At 54.4% G+C, this 18,905-nt stretch overlaps 1 non-coding gene and 1 pseudogene across 1 annotated transcript; both read left to right on the top strand.

Moving 5' to 3' along the window:
* The first annotated feature begins 16,801 nt into the window (after nucleotides 1-16,801).
* Nucleotides 16,802-16,956, top strand: LOC126196090 (5.8S ribosomal RNA). Its single transcript, XR_007538637.1, has one exon. It is a non-coding gene; the product is annotated as a 5.8S ribosomal RNA (ribosomal RNA).
* A 188-nt stretch (nucleotides 16,957-17,144) lies between these two features.
* Nucleotides 17,145-18,905, top strand: part of LOC126197805 (large subunit ribosomal RNA) — a 4,790-nt pseudogene continuing 3,029 nt past the window's right edge.

Raw genomic sequence — 18,905 nt, 5'->3', positions numbered from 1 at the left:
TGTGGGCTTGACTAGACGGAGCTTATTGTCAGTCACTTCCAGCCACTCGTCCTCCCACCGACACATGACTCGGGAGCTCAACAGCGAGGTGAGTGCGTGCACGGGGATAGCACACTGTGATACGTGTGGATCAAGACACGCCGCCTTGGCTGCGAGATCTGCCCTTTCATTCCCAGCAATGCCAACATGCCCCGGAACCCAGCAGAAAGCTACAACCTTCCCCAGTCGCTGTAGTCGGAGGAGGGCATCCTGGATGGTTTGGACTACTTTATCTGCCGGATACAAATGGTGCAATGATTGAAGGGCACTGAGGGAATCGGAACAGACAAGAAATTTAGGAGAGGAAGAACGTCTCATCTGCTCCAGCGCCCGCAAGATCGCAGACAATTCTGCATCAAAGACCGTAAAAGTCTGAGGCAGTCGGACCTTAAGGACACGATCCGGAAAAACAACTGAGCAACCAACGGAATCCCCTTGTTTCGACCCATCCGTAAAAACCGCTACATAGTCGTGGTGCTCAGATAAAACAGCAGAAAATGCTGCATGAAAAACGATGGCAGGAGTGCAACCTCTCTTGTACTGCAATAAATCTAAAATCACTCTGGGCCTCTTCAGTAACCAGGGTGGCAGGCGGTTAAAACCCTGGATTTGGGGTTGTACAGACTCCACACCGAGCGACTCTAGAACACGTTGCACACGGATCCCAAATGGCAACGTAGCCCGGGGACGGTGGGAAAAAAGGCGGTCCAGAGGTGGATGGGCAACAAGGCGGTGAGCAGGCGAGCTGGGAGCCGCAAGAAACTTACAAGCCTGGCGCACCAGAAGGAGCTGCCGCCGGATGGTAAGTGGCGGCTCGCCAGCCTCAGCACAGAGACTGGGTATGGGACTGGTCCGATAAGCACCCGTGGCCAGTCGAATCCCAGCATGGTGGACAGCGTCAAGGATCCGCAAATAAGACTGCCTCGCTGACCCATATACTGTGCACCCATAGTCCAGCCGTGAACGCACGAAAGCCCGATAAAACTGAAGGAGACGCGCCCTGTCCGCTCCCCAAGACCTGTGGCTGAGGCACTTGAGGATGTTCAGTGCCTTCAGGGATCTGGCTTTCAAGTTACGTAGGTGTGGCAGCCATGACAACCTGGAGTCAAAAATTAGGCCCAGAAACCGCACTGCGTCTCTAAAATGTAGGACAGCATCCCCCAAATGCAAGGCAGGCAAAGTAAAAAGACGACGAGAACGATTAAAATGAACACCAACACACTTATCGGCAGAAAACCGAAAACCTGTCTTTGCAGCCCACTCCTCTAACCGCCGCACTGTTAGCTGCAACTGACGGCTCACGGTTGCAACACTGGAGGAGGAACAGAAAACAGCAAAGTCGTCCACAAACAAGGAGCACTGTACCGGACTCCTCACTGTAGACGTTATACTGTTGATGGCTATGGCAAAGAGGGTAACGCTTAAAACACTGCCCTGGGGGACACCGTTCTCTTGCTCAAAGCGATCAGACAGCGTGTTACCAACGCGGGTCCGAAAAAACCGCTGAGACAGGAAAGACCGAATGAAAATGGGGAGGCGGCCACGAAAGCCCCATTGATGCAGTTGTGCAAGAATACAGTGTCTCCAAGCAGTATCATATGCCTTACTGATATCAAAGAAGATACCGATACAGTGATGCTGACGGAGGAAAGCCTGCTGAATAGCCGCCTCGAGGAGTGTCAGGTTGTCGACTGTGGACCGAAATTTGCGGAATCCACACTGAAAGGGGCTAAGGAGCTGCCTGGTCTCTAGCAGCCAGACCAGACGACGGTTAACCATCCGTTCCAGGGTCTTTCCGACACAGCTTGTCAAGGCGATACTACGATAACTACTGGGACATGTGCGGTCCTTTCCTGGTTTGAGGAGAGGGATGAGGATTGCCTCCCTCCACGAGGTGGGGAACACTCCTGTCTGCCATATGAGATTAAAACATTCGAGGAGGATTTCCTTTGACACCGCTGGCAGATGGCGAAGCATGGAGTACCGGATGCGGTCGTAACCTGGGGCAGTGTCAGAAGTCGCAGTAAGTGCCGATTCAAGTTCCCACATGGAGAAAGGGGAGTTGTAGGCCTCAGAACTGTTCGACCGAAAGTCCAACTTCGCTCGTTCGACAGTCGCACGGTAGCGACGAAATGCTGGATCCTGGGTTGCAGTGGCAGTACTTTGTGCAAAATGCTCTGCCAGCGTCTGAGCAATGGCGCTGGGTGTTGTTTGGAGGCATCCCTGGTTCAGGACTGCAGCTATTGGTAGACGGCTGCGTTTACCGGAAATCCTCCGGATGGCTTCCCATACTTTTGTGGAACAAGTGGAACGGTTTATGGAGTCCAGGAACTCCTGCCATGACCTTTTCTTGCTCTCTTTAATGACACGGCGTGCCCTGGCTCTCGCGATGCGAAAGGCGGTAAGATTGACTGCTGTCGGGCGGCATTTAAATCGGCGAAGAGCCGCACGCCTGTCCCGGATGGCTGAACGGCACTCTTCCGTCCACCAAGGCACAAGGCGCCGCTGAGGAGGGCCAGAAGACTGTGGTATGGACAGGTCAGCAGCATGATGGAGCACAAGTGTAATGTGATCCACCCATTCCTGTACGCTGTTGTGGCGTTCAAAGACAGCCAATCGAGTGAACAGAGGCCAGTTAGCCCTGCCAATCATCCACGATGGCGGCCTCTGCTCCAGCAATACACCATCCAGGAGATGAATGCGGATGGGGAAGTGATCGCTGGAATGAAGGTCATCAATGACCTCCCAGTGAACAGAGTCGGTGAGGGCGGGAGAGCAGAAAGATAGGTCAATGGCTGAGAATGACCCAGTAGCAGCAGAGAAATGAGTTGGAGTACCTGTGTTGAGGATGCACAACACTTGAGATGTCAGGAGGCTCTCCAAAATTCGACCTCGAGTGCAAAGAGAAGTGGAGCCCCACAGCACATGATGGGCATTGAAGTCTCCCAGGAGGAGGAAGGGGCGGGGGAGTTGTTCGATAAGACCTGTGAGAGCGTCTAAGGCCATTGCATCCAGAGGGGGTAAATAAAGGGAGCAAACAGTAAGCCTTCGACGGGAATGAATTTCAACTGCAACTGCTTGCAGGTCAGTATCCAGGGGGAGAGCAGAGGAGTGGTGGTCATTATTGACAAACACGGCGACTCCGCCTTTGGCTCTGTCTCCAGTCAGGTCATCTTTACGATACAACGTATAGCCCCTGAGTACAGGAGCATCAGATTGTTTTAGATGTGTTTCCTGTAAACACAAGCACAGGGGGCGTTGCCGTGCTAGGAGGTGCAGTTCCTCCACATGTGCCCGGAATCCATTCATGTTCCACTGTATAATGGGAGCCATTGATCAGGGTGGGAGTACCTTCATTCTCACTTTCTGTCGGGGAGGAGAGCCCACAACAGGTGGAGGCTCAGGTTTGGGGCGAGATGATTGCCCCAGTCTGACATCAACCTCCATCGCCTCTGAAGAGGAGTCGAGAGAGACGTCAGAAAGAATGACGTCAACATCAGCAGACTGTAGAACTTCAGTCTCCTTGAGCGGTCGAGTCTTCACCTTTGGTTTGGGCTTCGATTTTCGGGCCTGAGGTGGCAGTGGAGCCAAAACCTCAGAAGCAGTAGGGGGTGTAGCAGCGCTGGGCATTGCACCAGATTGGACCTGGGAAGGGGCAGGAAGTTCCACGACGTCACCTACCACGGCCTGGTCAGAAGGCCGGGGAGGAGCAGCAGGCTTCACAGGAACAGCAGCAGCACACGTACATTGACAAACGCAGGTGCTAGTGCTGACAGTAGCAACCTCCGTTTGTGTAGCGGCATCAGTTTTCAAGACTGGCTGTTTCAGAACGGAAGAAAAGGAAGCAGCGAACGAGGGCGGCTGCAGGGACTTGTAAATTTTCTTTGCCTCACCGTACGGGATGCGTTTGGTGGTTTTAAGTTCCTGGATCTTCCGTTCCTCAAGGAAAACTCTACATTCCCTACTCCACACAGGGTGATCCCCAGAGCAGTTGACACACTTGGGAGGAGAGGAGCAACCAACTCCCTCATGGGCAGCTTTACCACAGTTCCCACAAGTGGCTTCCCCTTTACAGCCGAGAGTAGTGTGTCCAAAGCGTTGGCATTTAAAACACCGCATGGGGTTGGGGTAATAAGGCCGTACACTGAGACGCAGGAAACCTGCCTTCACATGCTCGGGCAATTTGGTGCTGTTAAACGTAAGGATGAACGAGTCAGATTTCAGGAGAGCACCATCCACCCGTTTCATAACGTGTTGCACGTCGACAATTCCTTCCCGGGACCATTCAGCCTTCAGTTCGTCTAGGGGAATATCAACGAGATCTCTGCAAGTCACAACACCCTTGCTGTAGTTCAAGGTGTTGTGAAATTCAGTCTCAATCGCAAACTCCCCAAGAAATTGTGCCTTCTGAAGGTTCTGGACTTGCTGGAAGCTAGATGTTTCAACCAACAAGGTGCCATTTCGCAAGCGCTTTACAGATTTTAATGTACCAGCAATACCTTCTAAGCCTGTCTGGATGTAAAATGGCGAAACTTTTTCGAAACTCCCATCTTTTCTTTTAATTACAAGAAACACATTCTGCGAAGCAGCATGCATTCTGTTACTACCTGAATCAGGAGGACTGGCTACACGAGCCCTCTTGTGAGATTGGGTGTTAGAACCTACCAGCGGCCCACCCTTTCCGCTGGGAGGAGAAGAAGAAAACTTCGAGGGTTCCATCTCGGTCCCACGAGCAGCTAGGGAACTAGGAGTCCACCTAGACAGAGCCCCGCGTGCCTAGGTAAGCCTTATACAACTGAGGTGCGGCAGGCTCCCCAGAGGTTGCCCGCTAACGACTGTTCCACCTCAACAGCCATGCATCTCATCGGCGCGCAGCACACCTTGAGATTGAGGGGTTTTTTAGAGAGGTTTATTCCGTCCTCGCGATCCGGGCGGTCAAGCCAAGATCCCCATTCCCTGAGACACACAACGTTCCACCGCCGCGCCACACGGTGGTCGCTGAAGTATGCTCAGAGCTTACGGTGACAGGGGACTGGCGGCGCTTACCAGTCCCCAGCTCAGGAACCCCGGGGTCGCCAAGCCCGTACCCAGCAAATGAATGCTGAGCCCCTGGGGGGGTCTTAATCATAAACAAAGCATTGAGAGCCACCGTAGTAGCGCAATTTTCGGATGACCACTGCAACGTCGTGGAGCTTCATTCACCCACAGGGGTATTATACCTGGTCAACATGTACTTCCAGTATGGAAGACAAATAGATGAATTCTTGGATAAGTTTGTGCAAATAGCCACGGCGTTGCGGGGACAGAAAATTCTTGTGACTGCGGACATCAATGCAAAATCCCCCCTGTGGGTCAGTGGTACTCAAGATGACAGAGGAGAGAAAGCTGTCGACACCATCATGTCACTACAACTTATGGTCGCTAATAAACAGGGAAACCCTCCCACCTACACCGGGGGTGGGGGACATGGTACAAACATTGACGTTACCCTGGTAACGTCAAACCTTGCAACAAAAATATTGAATTGGACAGTTTGGGACCAGATTACCACAAGCGATCATAACCTCATAACATTCACCATTGGAGACAGCGAGTGCCACTGGGACACAGGGTGGGAAACGCAGCTCAATTATAACAAAACCGATTGGGACCGGCTGGCTAGGGAGTGTGACATCCCTGCATTGCTGGAGGGTGATGTCAATATAGAAGAATATGCCCGAGATCTTACAAGTGCGATAACCAGGGCAGTTAAGGCAGCTGTACCAACCAGGAGGAGGGCTATCGCGGCCTCCCCTTCACCATGGTCACCCGAACTGGGGCAAATGCGCCAAGCAGTACGGAGGGCGAGGAGGTATTACCAGCGGTGTGTCGTCTGGCACGAAAAGCAGCGATGGCTGCAGATATACAGAGAAGCCAAAGAACAGTTCCAACAGGAACTCAAGGCAGTCAGGATGAGGAGCTGGGAGAAATCCGTGCAAAGCCAATTGGCTACAGACCCTTGGGGACTACCTTACAAAATAGTAAGGGAAAAAATTAAATCACCTATGGTGTTATCTACCGTCGGGAGTGGGGACCGGATGACAGAGACCTGGCAGGAAACTGCGGGAGTCCTACTCCGTGCCCTATTACCTGACGATAGAGAGGAAGATGATTCTGAAGAACAACAGAGAATAAGAATCGAGAACAAACGGGTCTACGAAAATAACCGTGTGGTCTACCCCTTCTCTGAAGAAGAGGTAAACTCCCAAATAAAAGCGCTTAAAAAAGGCAAAGCTCCTGGCCCAGATGGCATTACTGCGGAGGTGATACAGTACCTCGCCCCCCAGCTGGTGGCACCTCTCACTCAGCTGTACAACGAGTGTTTACGGCTTCGGACCTTCCCCTCTATTTGGAAAAAGGCGAATGTAGTCATAATCAAGAAGGGCCCGGATAAAGACCCCAAAGAAGCCAAGTCGTACAGACCCATATGTCTGCTGGACTTGTTGGGCAAGCTTTTTGAGAGGTTGCTGGCAGACAGGTTGGCTGCACACCGAGTCCTGTGCGGGATGAGTGACAGGCAGTTCAGTTTTCGGACGGAGCGGTCTGCGTCTGACGCAATCGCCCTGGCTGCGGATGTCTGTGACTCTGCCCCGCACAAGTACATAGTCGGCATCATGGTGGACATCAGTGGCGCCTTTGACAACCTGTGGTGGCCTTCGCTCTTCTCCTGCTTGCGGGAGAAAGAATGCCCAGGGCCGCTATATGGCTGTCTGAGGAGCTATTGTGAAGACAGGGAGGTCTGGCTATCGGCCCCTAGCGGCAAAGTCAGTAAGAAAATCACCAAGGGGTGTCCTCAGGGATCTGTCCTCGGGCCACTCTTTTGGGATATAAACATGGAGCCACTCTTGGAAGAACTAAAGAGCAGTGAAGATGTGCTAGAAGTCATAGCCTACGCAGATGACCTCCTCCTGCTGGTCGGCGGCTGAAGCCGCGAAGATCTGGAGCCGAAAATAGAAAGAGCTATTACAATATTGACCACATGGTGTCACAAAACCAAAATGACTATAGCACCCAATAAGTCAACTTACCTGCTGCTCAAAGGCCAACTCACAAGAAATCCCCCCATAAGAATAAATGGCCTACCGGTCCTTAGGCGCCGTGAAACCCGGTATCTTGGTGTCATCGTCGACGAGAGGTGGAACTATGCATCACATATAGACACTGCAACGCAAAGAGCACTCACAGTACTACATAACCTAATAGGAATAGGACATAAAAGATTCCACCTACCACCTCATCTCATTAAATTATACCATAACAGCATTCTCACATCCATAGTAGGTTACAGGTCAGCGGTCTGGGCACACAGGCTCACGAGGGTCATGCCTGCCGTGGCCGTAAGAAGAGTGCAGCGAAACATGCTCCTACGTTCAGTGGGTGCATACAGAACAACTCCAGGAGGGGCACTTTCAGTACTGATGGGGCTATGTCCACTGGACATAAAAATCAGGGAGCAGGCCACCTGGTACTGGATAAAGAAAAATCGAAGGGAAAAAATAGAGGAAATTATGGGGATATACGTAGGGGATAAACAAAGCATCAGAAGAAGGGGCATGGAATTATGGTAAAATCTCTGGGACAGTGATGAAACTGGCCGAAGAACACACGAACTGCTTCCCAACATAAAGGAACGGCTAGAACTCACCTACATCAAACCAACAAAGGGATTGCTGCACTTTCTTACTGGGCACGGACCCTATCCGACATATCTTTGTCGGTTCGGGAAAAGGGCAACACCAGCGTGTGACTGTGGAGCAGTGCTGGGCACTCCAGACCATGTGGTGTACGAGTGTCCCCTCTTCGACGATGTTGCACAATAACTCAGGGAACAATTGCCGAACAACGACACGTACCACTTGCTCAGGCACGAAAACACATTCAATGTCTTGAACCACCTAACAAACAAAATATCGATTAAAGTCCTCAGAGAATGGTTGGTTGGTTGTTGGGATGTTTAAGGGGGACTAAACAGCTAAGGTCATCAGTCCCCCATTCCAAAAACAGGCGAGACAGGGTCACGAAGCAGGTAAAACCCTAGAGGGAAGGAGACTCCCCACAGGCACTACAAGAACACAAATGAAACAACGAACACTACAGACAAGAAGAGGACAGACAAACACCAGACACTAACATACAGAAGAAAAGAAGATGGCTGGAAACTGGTTGACTGACCGCGAGACAAAAAAAAGGGAAAGAGTCAACCAGCAGACTATACACCAAAACAGCAACAAATGTAAAGAGACGCGAGGACAAAAGACACAGAATGGGAAGGTGCAGGACCTCCCTAAATCGAACCATAAAAAGGACTACCACGGATAAAATGTAAAACATTGTCAGCCATGGAGGCATCGTCAGATAAAACCAAAGCCAAAGTGCCCGGGAGATTAAAAGATTGCCGGAGTGTGCGCAGTCGAGGACACTCCAGCAAAATGTGGCCGACCGTCAGCCGGGACCCACACCGACACAGAGGGGGATCCTCCTGACGCAACAGATGGCCGTGCGTCAGGTATGTATGGCCGATGCGCAGCCGACACAGGACCACCGAGTCCCTGCGACAAGCCCGCAGGGAGGAACGCCACACATCGGTCGTCTCCTTGACAGCCCGCAGTTTATTCGGGGCTGTCATGCCACGCCACTCAGCAGCCCACATCCCAAGCACCTTACGGCGCAACACCAGCTGCTGGTCGCGAGCCGTAAGGCCGATCTCCAAAACTGGGGCGTCGATCGCCCCTTTGGCCAACCTGTCGACACGTTCGTTCCCTGGGATGCCAACGTGACCCGGCGTCCAAACAAAGACCACCGAACGTCCAGAGCGGGTAATGGTGGAAACAGACTCCCGAATAGAGGACACCAGAGGACATGAGGGATAGCAGCGGTCGATGGCCTGGAGGCTGCTCAGGGAGTCACTGCAGATGACAAGGGACGTACCTGAGCAGGAACGCATATGCTCAAGAGCGCGCAATATGGCCACCAGCTCTGCAGTAAAAATACTGCAGCCAGCCGGCAAGGAGCGCTGTTCAACGTGGGCAGCATGAGCAAAAGCGTAGGCAGTGCGACCATCAACCAGGGAACCATCGGTGTAGACAGGCTCACAGTCCGAAAATGAGGCGAGGAGCGCAAGAAAACGGCGACGGAGGGCCACAGGCGGAACCGAGTCCTTGGGTCCCTGTGCCAAGTCCAGACGGACGGACGGACGGGACAAGCACCAGGGAGGCGTAGGTGCACAGACCCGGAAGGGAGGCAGAAGAGGGAATGATCCCAGTTCGGACAGCAGGGACTGGACACGGACAGCTATGGAAAGCCCAGACCGAGGTCGCCGTTCGGGCAGGTGGAGGACCGAGACAGGGAAAAGCAGGCGACGATGGGGATGGCCCGGCGAGCAATGAACGTGGACAGCATAGTCGGCGAGCAGTCGATGGCGGTGAATCCGCAGCGGGGGAACCCCGGCCTCCACCAGTAGACTATCCACGGGGCTCGTACGAAATGCGCCAGTTGCAAGCCGAACCCCACAGTGATGTATGGGGTCTAACAACTTCAACACTGAGGGTGATGCAGACCCATAGGCCAGGCTCCCATAATCAAGCCTGGACTGCACAAGGGCTTTGTACAGTCGCAACAGCGTGCAGCGATCCGCACCCCAAGATGTGTGGCTGAGGCAGCGGAGGGCGTTGAGATGCCGCCAGCACTTTTGCTTCAGCTGAGTAACATGAGGAACCCATGTGAGCCGGGCATCAAACACGAGTCCTAAGAAGCGGCAAGTGTCCACCACTTCAAGCAGGTGGCCGTCAAGGTAAAGTTCAGGATGAGGGTGGACCGTCCGACGCCTGCAGAAGTGCATAACTCGAGTCTTGGCTGCAGAGAACTGAAAACCGTGAGTCAGAGCCCACGATTCTGCCTTGCGTACGGCTACTTGCAGCCTGCGTTCGGCGACCCCCGTAGTCGTGGAGCTAAATGAGATGCAGAAGTCGTCGGCATACAAAGAAGGAGACACCGACGACCCCACGGCTGCAGCCAGACCATTAATGGCCACTAGAAATAACGAGACGCTCAACACCGAGCCCTGCGGGACCCCATTCTCCTGTGTATAGGATGAACTAGAGGCGGCACCGACTTGTACCCGGAAAGAGCGGTGCAATAGAAAGGTCTGAAGAAAAGCCGGGAGTCGACCACGAAGGCCCCACTCATGCAACGTAGCAAGGATGTGATGCCTCCATGTGGTGTCATACGCCTTCCGCAGATCGAAGAATACGGCAACGAGATGCTAACGTCGGGCAAAGGCCGTACGGATAGCAGATTCCAGCCGCACCAAATTGTCCGCTGCAGACCGGCCCCGACGGAAGCCACCCTGGGATGGAGCGAGGAGACCGCGCGATTCAAGGACCCAACACAAACGCCGCCCCACCATACGTTCAAGCAATTTGCACAAAACGTTGGTGAGGGTAATGGGACGATAGCTGTCCACCGCCAGTGGGTCCGCATCGGGCTTCAAGATGGGGACAATAAGACCCTCACGCCATTGCGACGGGAACACGCCCTCGCTCCAAATGCGGTGAAAGATGGTGAGGACGTGTCGCTGGCAGTCCCTGGAAAGATGCTTCAGCATCTGCGCGTGTATACCGTCTGGTCCTGGTGCTGTATCAGGGCAGTCGGCGAGGGCAGCAAGGAATTCCCGCTCGCTGAAGGGAGCATTGTATTTCTCAGAACGACGCGTGTGGAACGATAACGGCGTCCGCTCGGCTCGCTCCTTTAGAGAGCGAAAGGCGGGGGGATAAGTTGCAGTCGCAGAGCTCTGAGCAAAGTGCGCAGCAAGGTGTTCAGCAATGGCGGCAGCGTCCGTGCAGACAGCGCCATCCAAGGAGATCCCAGCGACACCCATAGGGGTCTGGTGTCCATAAATCCGCCGTATCCGGGACCACACGAGCGAGGGGGAGACACGAGAGCCCAAGGATGAAACGTACCGCTCCCAGCACTCCTGCTTACGCCGTGCAATAAGACGACGGGCGAAGGCACGGAGCCTCTTAAAGGCGATGAGGGTCTCGAGAGACGGGTGCCGCCGATGACGCTGGAGGGCCCGCCGACGGTCGCGAATAGCTTCAGCAATCTCCGGCGACCACCAGGGTACAGCCTTCCTCCGAGGGAGTCCAGAAGAGCGGGGGATGGCAGCCTCGGCCGCCGAAATGATGGACGTGGTTAAGTCACGGACCACATCGTCAATGTCACCCTGCAGGGGAGACTCAACGGTTGCCGCGGAAGTGAAACTCGGCCAGTCAGCCCTGTGGAGAGCCCAGCGGGGCAGGCGCCCAGAAGAATGACACTGGGGCAGTGACAAATAGATGGGAAAATGGTCACTACCACACAGGTCAGGATGCACTCTCCAGTGGAGAGATGGGACAAGGCCGGGGCTGCAGAGAGATCGATGGCCGAGAACGAGCCGTGGGCCACACTGAAATGTGTGGGAGCACCGGTGTTCAGGAGGCTAAGGTCGAGCTGAGCCAACAAATGCTCCACGGCACGACCGCGGTCATCGGAGACAGTCCCACCCCATAGAGGGTTGTGGGCATTGAAATCGCCCAGCAACAAGAAAGGTGGCGGCAGTTGTGCTATCAGAGCAGCCAGGACATGCTGTGCGACAGCACCATCCGGTGGTAGGTAAATACTGCAGACGGTAACACCCTGTGGCGTCCACACCCGAACAGCGACAGCCTCTAAAGCTGTTTGTAGAGGTACAAACTCGCTGTGTAGAGAGTTAAGGACATATATGCAGACGCCACCAGACACCCTTTCATAAGCTGCCCGGTTCTTAAAATAACCCCGATAGCCACGGAGGGCGGGGGTTCGCAGTGCTGGAAACCAAGTTTCCTGCAGAGCAATGCAAAGGAAAGGATGAAGGCTGATAAGTTGGCGGAGCTCAGCTAGATGGTGGAAGAAACCGCTGCAGTTCCACTGGAGGATGGTATTAGCCATGGATGGGAAAGGCGGGAGGGACTGGGGAGGCAGATTACGCCTCCGAGGCCCCTGCTGCTACTGAGTCACCACCTGGAGAACAGCCAGCCAGTGCGTCCGAGGGACTGGCGAGATCCATGTCTTCAGCGGACGCCAGAATCTCCAACTCATCCTCCGACGTAGAGCTTGTAGGAAGTGGTGGAATGGGTGCCACCGCATTGTCGGTGGCCTTGGGGAGTTTCTTCTTCTTCTGCTTCTCGCGCTGTGCCTTTGGTGGTTCAGGCTGGGAGGGCGTCACTGGGTCAGTCTCAGGGACAGACGACGACCGTGTGTCCCGACGACCAGGGACCGACGGTTGTTTGAGCCACTTGCGGCTGTCGGCTTTGGAACCGGTCGGAACTTGTGAAGGGAGGTCCCCAAGGGACCCCTTCCGCACGAGAGTAGCCGAAGAAGTCTTACGCTTCTCCGGCTGGGAAGGGGGGACTGATGTCCCCGATGGTTGGGGGGGTGTGGCTCCTGAAGTAGATGGAGCAGGAGCAACGGGAGGTTTAGTGCCCCCCACCAGCAAGGGGGCAGGTGTGGGACTTCGACTCTGAGAGCTGACGGGAGCGGATGGAATTGTAGGAGTGACAGTTGCGGCATAAGAAGCTGTCATTCGCACTGGGTGAAGCCGATCATATTTCCGCTTCGCTTCAGTGTACGTCAGGCGGTCGAGCGTCTTTATTTCCATGATCTTCCGCTCCTTCTGCAGAATCGGACAGTCTGGCGAGCAAGGCGGATGGTGCGCACCACAGTTCACACAGATCGGAGGCGGGGCACAGGGATGATCAGGATGGGATGGTCGACCGCAATCGCGACAGACGAGGTCGGAAGCACAGCGTGAAGACATGTGGCCGAACTTCCAACACTTGAAGCACCGCATCGGGGGAGGGATATACGGCTTGACATCACAACGGTACACCATCACCTTGACCTTCTCAGGTAACGTGTCACCCTCGAAGGCCAAGATGAAGGCACCGGTGGCAACTTGACGATCCCTCGGACCCCGGTGGACGCGCCGGACGAAATGGACACCTCGGCGCTCTAAGTTGGCGCGCAGCTCGTCATCGGACTGTAAAAGGAGATCCCTGTGGAAGATAATGCCCTGGACCATGTTCAGACTTTTATGGGGCGCGATAGTGACGGAGACATCCCCCAGCTTAGAACAAGCGAGCAAGGCCCGCGACTGGGCGGAGGATGCCGTTTTTATCAACACCGATCCGGACCGCATCGTGGACAAGCCCTCCACCTCCCCAAACTTGTCCTCTAAATGCTCTACAAAGAACTGAGGCTTCACGGATATAAAAGATTCCCCATCAGCTCTGGTACAGACAAGATATCTGGGCGAATACTGCTCACTTGCATTTAATGCCTTTCGTTCCTCCCATGGTGTGGCGAGGGAGGGGAACGATTTGGGGTCATAAACGTTACCTTTGAAATGGGCCCTCGAACGCTTAGAGACTGCTGGTGGCTGGCCACCAGCAAGAGAAGAAGTGCCACGCTTCATTGCGTGTCATCCACCCTGATGCCACCTACTCCGACCAAGGGCCCTCCCCACGGGCGCCACCCAGCCGCAGCAATAGCCACCTGGCGGGACGGCCATTGCCGGGAGTCCTGATGCCCCAAGGAGATGGGCATCTACTCCTTGGCATACGTGGGGAGTGAACGGCGCAGGCATCAGTAGAGCGATCCCTGTGTTGTCAGGGGGCTACAACCAAGAGGGTACATGGCGGCCCCACCACAACGGACTGGCTACCGTGCTGGATGTTAGGTGACAAGTGGTCCATGGACGCCGTCAGTGCAGAAAATGGCCCTGCACAGTGTTTGGCAGAGAGTGTACGCAGGAGCGTATCCATGCCCAAGCGATGGAAAGCGGGCAGGACTGCAACGCAACGACGAATAAGATGGCGAAAGTTCGGAACACAACATGGACACAAGGCACCAAGTAAGGCGCCCTTCCCCAATCGGCTCGCACTTCGGAAGAATTTTGAAATATGGAGGTCAAACCCAACAGGGGACCAAAACATAAGGCCGAAACGTGTGAGACTCCTTTTAGTCGCCTCTTACGACAGGCAGGAATACCGCGGGCCTATTCTAACCCCCGAACCCGCAGGGGGTCCTCAGAGAATATCTTGAGAACAATCGATAAATAAATAAACACCGGGCTTGTCGCGTACGCCCCCCTGTTCCGCCGGGACGTGGACTTGGCCAGCCGCCTCACGGCTGGAATCCGCCAGGTTTTCGGAATAGGTTGGGGGGTAGTACATCACCACCGGACTTGACCACGCACTGATTACGACATTAGACATAAGGATAGTTATATATCAAACTAGGATAATAGAATTAGTATAGAACTGCAGCGAATACGTCATCGGCCAGCCCAGTGCCAGGGGCACTCCCACTGGGATCAGCTCAGTGGGAACGGCCAAAAAGTAGGTTTGTATCTATTCTGGCACATTTGTAACGCTGCAGGTAGAATAGTCTTAATAATAGTAACAACCATTAGCAAGTAGTATCATAATAAAACAAGCTAAAATTAAAGAATATTAGGTAAACAGTAACATAGTATAGTGAGTACGGTAGATTAACCCCCATAGTGGTGATAGAGCACAGCAAGAAAAGCCTGTAGTGTTAAACATAAAAAACCTGCAGACAGAACTTAGACATAGTAAAATATAGGACCTACTAATGTATTTAGGTAGTAGGTTATATTGTAACATGATAATGATGAAATAAAAGAATTAAAAAAAATAAAAAACCGACCAGAGATGGAAGGGACGCTTTTATTAGATCAGAACCAATCGGTCGGCTCGTCCGGTCCGTTTGCCTTGGTGACTCTGAATAACTTTGGGTTGATCGCACGGTCCTCGTACCGGCGATGCATCTTTCAAATGTCTGCCCTATCAACTGTCGATGGTAGGTTATGCGCCTACCATGGTTGTAACGGGTAACGGGGAATCAGGGTTCGATTCCGGAGAGGGAGCCTGAGAAACGGCTACCACATCCAAGGAAGGCAGCAGGCGCGCAAATTACCCACTCCCGGCACGCGGAGGTAGTGACGAAAAATAACGATACGGGACTCATCCGAGGCCCCGTAATCGGAATGAGTACACTTTAAATCCTTTAACGAGTATCTATTGGAGGGCAAGTCTGGTGCCAGCAGCCGCGGTAATTCCAGCTCCAATAGCGTATATTAAAGTTGTTGCGGTTAAAAAGCTCGTAGTTGGATTTGTGTCCCACGCTGTTGGTTCACCGCCCGTCGGTGTTTAACTGGCATGTATCGTGGGACGTCCTGCCGGTGGGGCGAGCCGAAGGCGTGCGACCGCCTCGTGTGTGCTCGTGCGTCCCGAGGCGGACCCCTTTGAAATCCTACCAGGGTGCTCTTTATTGAGTGTCTCGGTGGGCCGGCACGTTTACTTTGAACAAATTAGAGTGCTTAAAGCAGGCAAGCCCGCCTGAATACTGTGTGCATGGAATAATGGAATAGGACCTCGGTTCTATTTTGTTGGTTTTCGGAACCCGAGGTAATGATTAATAGGGACAGGCGGGGGCATTCGTATTGCGACGTTAGAGGTGAAATTCTTGGATCGTCGCAAGACGAACAGAAGCGAAAGCATTTGCCAAGTATGTTTTCGTTAATCAAGAACGAAAGTTAGAGGTTCCAAGGCGATCACATACCGCCCTAGTTCTAACCATAAACGATGCCAGCCAGCGATCCGCCGCAGTTCCTCCGATGACTCGGCGGGCAGCCCCCGGGAAACCAAAGCTTTTGGGTTCCGGGGGAAGTATGGTTGCAAAGCTGAAACTTAAAGGAATTGACGGAAGGGCACCACCAGGAGTGGAGCCTGCGGCTTAATTTGACTCAACACGGGAAACCTCACCAGTCCCGGTCACCGGAAGGATTGACAGATTGATAGCTCTTTCTTGATTCGGTGGGTGGTGGTGCATGGCCGTTCTTAGTTGGTGGAGCGATTTGTCTGGTTAATTCCGATAACGAACGAGACTCTAGCCTGCTAACTGGTCGCGTGACGTCCTTCGTGCTGTCAGCGATTACTACACTGAAGGAATCAGCGTGTCTTCCTAGGCCGAAAGGTCGGGGTAACCCGCTGAACCTCCTTCGTGCTAGGGATTGGGGCTTGCAATTGTTCCCCATGAACGAGGAATTCCCAGTAAGCGCGAGTCATAAGCTCGCGTTGATTACGTCCCTGCCCTTTGTACACACCGCCCGTCGCTACTACCGATTGAATGATTTAGTGAGGTCTTCGGACTGGTACGCGGCATCGACTCTGTCGTTGCCGATGCTACCGGAAAGATGACCAAACTTGATCATTTAGAGGAAGTAAAAGTCGTAACAAGGTTTCCGTAGGTGAACCTGCGGAAGGATCGTTACCGACTAGACTGCATGTCTTTCGATGTGCGTGTCGTGTCGTGCAACACGCTACCTGTACGGCTCGCAGGAGCCGTGCGCCGCGTGCGGGACCACGCGTGCTTCTCAAAACTAACGGAAAATGTTGTGTGGTACGAGCGCTGAAGCTCTGGAGCGGCTGGCCTGCGGCACCTGGCGCCTCGCGCCGGTTTTGAATGACGATCGTCCGAATGCCTGTCCGCTCCGGTGTGGAGCCGTACGACGCCCATCGGCCGTGAGGCCGTTGGACACAAAACACTCGAACAGGGGCCGTCGAACGCCTCAGTCCCGCCTATGCAACTGTTTTGAAAGAGACAGTGGAAACTGTAAAAAGATCACCCAGGACGGTGGATCACTCGGCTCGTGGGTCGATGAAGAACGCAGCAAATTGCGCGTCGACATGTGAACTGCAGGACACATGAACATCGACGTTTCGAACGCACATTGCGGTCCATGGATTCCGTTCCTGGGCCACGTCTGGCTGAGGGTCGGTTACGTAAACTGAAGCGCGCGGCGTTTGTCCCGCTTCGGAGACCTGGGAGTGTCGTGCCGGCCTGTGGGGCCGGCCATGTCCCCTGAAACGAGCGATGCGCGCCCGTCGCCTGGCGGTTCGCATACCGGTACTGTCTCGGTAGCGTGCACAGCCGGCTGGCGGTGTGGCGTGCGACACCTCGTACAACGACCTCAGAGCAGGCGAGACTACCCCCTGAATTTAAGCATATTACTAAGCGGAGGAAAAGAAACTAACAAGGATTCCCCCAGTAACGGCGAGCGAACAGGGAAGAGTCCAGCACCGAACCCTGCAGGCTGCCGCCTGTCGTGGCATGTGGTGTTTGGGAGGGTCCACTACCCCGACGGCTCGCGCCGAGCCCAAGTCCAACTTGAATGAGGCCACGGCCCGTAGAGGGTGCCAGGCCCGTAGCGGCCGGTGCGAGCGTCGGCGGGACCTCTCCTTCGAGTCAGGTTGCTTGCTTGATAGTGCAGCTCCAAGTGGGTGGTAAACTCCATCTGAGACTAAATATGACCACGAGACCGATAGCAAACAAGTACCGTGAGGGAAAGTTGAAAAGAACTTTGAAGAGAGAGTTCAAAAGTACGTGAAACCGTTCTGGGGTAAACGTGAGAAGTCCGAAAGGTCGAACGGGTGAGATTCACGCCCATCCGGCCACTGGCCTCCGCCCTCGGCAGATGGGGCGGCCGCCCGCGCGGAGCAATCCGCGGCGGGGTCGTGTCTGGTTGCCTTTCCACTCGCCGCGGGGTGGGGCCGTTCCGGTGTGCGGTGGGCCGCACTTCTCCCCTAGTAGGACGTCGCGACCCGCTGGGTGCCGGCCTACGGCCCGGGTGCGCAGCCTGTCCTTCCGCGGGCCTCGGTTCGCGTCTGTTGGGCAGAGCCCCGGTGTCCTGGCTGGCTGCTCGGCGGTATATCTGGAGGAGTCGATTCGCCCCTTTGGGCGCTCGGGCTCCCGGCAAGCGCGCGCTGTTCTTCCCGGATGACGGACCTACCTGGCCCGGCCCCGGACCCACGCCGCTGTTGGCTCGGGATGCTCTCGGGCGGAATAATCGCTCCCGTCAGCAGCGCTTCAGCCGTGGACAATTTCACGACCCGTCTTGAAACACGGACCAAGGAGTCTAACATGTGCGCGAGTCATTGGGCTGTACGAAACCTAAAGGCGTAATGAAAGTGAAGGTCTCGCCTTGCGTGGGCCGAGGGAGGATGGGTCTTCCCCGCCCTTTCACGGGGCCGCGGCCTCTGCATTCCCGGGGCGTCTCGTCCTCATTGCGAGGTGAGGCGCACCTAGAGCGTACACGTTGGGACCCGAAAGATGGTGAACTATGCCTGGCCAGGACGAAGTCAGGGGAAACCCTGATGGAGGTTCGTAGCGATTCTGACGTGCAAATCGATCGTCGGAGCTGGGTATAGGGGCGACAGACTAATCGAACCATCTAGTAGCTGATTCCCTCCGAAGTTTCCCTCAGGATAGCTGGTGCTCGTACGAGTCTCATCCGGTAAAGCGAATGATTAGAGGCCTTGGGGCCGAAACGACCTCAACCTATTCTCAAACTTTAAATGGGTGAGATCTCCGGCTTGCTTGATATGCTGAAGCCGCGAGCAAACGACTCGGATCGGAGTGCCAAGTGGGCCACTTTTGGTAAGCAGAACTGGCGCTGTGGGATGAACCAAACGCCGAGTTAAGGCGCCCGAATCGACGCTCATGGGAAACCATGAAAGGCGTTGGTTGCTTAAGACAGCAGGACGGTGGCCATGGAAGTCGGAATCCGCTAAGGAGTGTGTAACAACTCACCTGCCGAAGCAACTAGCCCTGAAAATGGATGGCGCTGAAGCGTCGTGCCTATACTTGGCCGTCAGTCCGGCAGTCACGGCCGGTCCTTGCGGCCGGCCGCGAAGCCCTGACGAGTAGGAGGGTCGCGGCGGTGGGCG

This window comes from Schistocerca nitens, chromosome 7 (genome assembly GCF_023898315.1).
Source record: "Schistocerca nitens isolate TAMUIC-IGC-003100 chromosome 7, iqSchNite1.1, whole genome shotgun sequence".
Lineage (NCBI taxonomy): Eukaryota > Metazoa > Arthropoda > Insecta > Orthoptera > Acrididae > Schistocerca > Schistocerca nitens.
This window is presented reverse-complemented; position numbering and strand designations above follow the sequence as displayed.